Raw genomic sequence first — 1731 nt, forward strand, 5'->3', positions numbered from 1 at the left:
TTTTTGATTTATTGTAGAGATGAGGTCTCTCCAAGTTGCCCAGGTGGGTCTCGAACCCGCGGGCTCAGGCAATCCACTCATCTCAGCCTCCCAAAGGCGCAGGATTACAGGCTGAGCCACCGAGCCCGGCTAGCACCTTTTTAATACATAGGAGAACACTCTATACATTCCTGTGAAACATGCTCCTTTTGACTTAATGGTATATCTAGAAGAACAGCCGGCGACAAAAAAAAAAAAAAAAGAAAGAAAAGAAAGGCCCACTGGCAAGACATATATTCCCAGGCAATTACTGGGTTCAGAGGAGTAGCGTGGACCAGTCCAGTTAGAGCAAGAAGGGGTGAATCAAGGAAGCCTTCCTGGAGGAAGTGCCACTGTCTAAAACTGAGCCCTAAGGATGAGTGGGGGTGAGCTAGGTGAAGGTGCAGAGAGTGTGTTCCTGGCAGGGGGAACAGTATGTGTTCCTGGCAGGGGGAACAAAGGCCAGGAGGAAGACATGAACTCGGCACTTTCAGACCCAGGTTCGCTCAGAGCAGAATCCTTCCTCCTCCTCCCAACTTTTTATTTCTTTTTTATTTTTTCTTTCTTTCTAAGAGACAAGGTCTCATTCTGTCGTCCAAGCTGAAGTGCAGTGGCGCCATCATAGCTCACCCCAGTCTCCAACTCCTGTGGGCTCCAGCGATCCTCCCGCCTCATCCTTCCAAGCAAATGGGACTACAGGTGCATACCTGGCTAATTTTCGCATTTCTTCGTAGAGATGGGGTCTCACCTTGTTGCCCAGGCTGGTCTCAAACTCCTGGCCCCAAGTGATCCTCCCGCCTCAGCCTCCCGAATAGCTGGCATGACAGGTGCACACCCCCATGCCCTGCTCATTTTTGTATTTTTTCATAGAGATGGGACCATGCTACCTTGCCCAGACTGGTCTTGAACTAGCCTCCGGCGATCCTCCTGCCTCAGCCTCTCAAATCTCTGGGTTTACAGTCATGAGCCACCACATCCAGCCTCTCCACCCCTTTCTGACTGCCTTTGGGTCTGACTGTCCCCTTTCAACAGAGGTGGCAATTTTTCCTGGCAATCGCTGGTCCCTCTGGAGACTCTACTCCATCTTCTAGAATAATCTAGCTGGCATTTTTAGAATAACTTTCCGGGGCCCAGACCCTTGCTAACTCAGGCTGTGCCCTTGTCCATTCTCAGGGAATCTCAGCTTCATGGAGAAGCCCCTCCACGGAGTTTCTCCCATCTATGGGTCTCTGGGCTGTGTGACATTTCCCCGTATCCCAGGAGTAAAGCAGGTGCGAGTTGGGCCGACGGGAACGCATCTCTTTAGAAAATGTCCCCACGGCTCCAGGGAGGAACAGTGGCTAATTATCTCCAGGGATAATAAGCCGGCAATGAGTGTGAATTAAAAGCTCATCAGGGTAGGGAAAACGTCTGGGAATAAGGGTCTCGGACGATGTTGCCACCCCACCCCCCTCCACCCACAGGCAGGCACACACAGCCCCTTCCTCCGCGGCCGTTACCATAGCAACCTCCTTCCTCCCAACCTCGCCAGCATTTACAAATCAAGACTGCACAGATGGTGACCTCAGCGGGGCTGTTGTTCTCTCTTCTAAGGACAGTTTCTGGAGCCCTGAGGATTAAGGAGACAGGACTACTCTGGACAACAGCTGCCCGGGCCCCGAAACCCGACCCCTCCCCGAGCCTGGGCGCTGGGAGATTAACGGAGGTGTTTAC

The sequence above is a fragment of the Carlito syrichta genome, unplaced genomic scaffold (genome assembly GCF_000164805.1).
Source record: "Carlito syrichta isolate Samal-C Ts95f unplaced genomic scaffold, Tarsius_syrichta-2.0.1 Scaffold118701, whole genome shotgun sequence".
Lineage (NCBI taxonomy): Eukaryota > Metazoa > Chordata > Mammalia > Primates > Tarsiidae > Carlito > Carlito syrichta.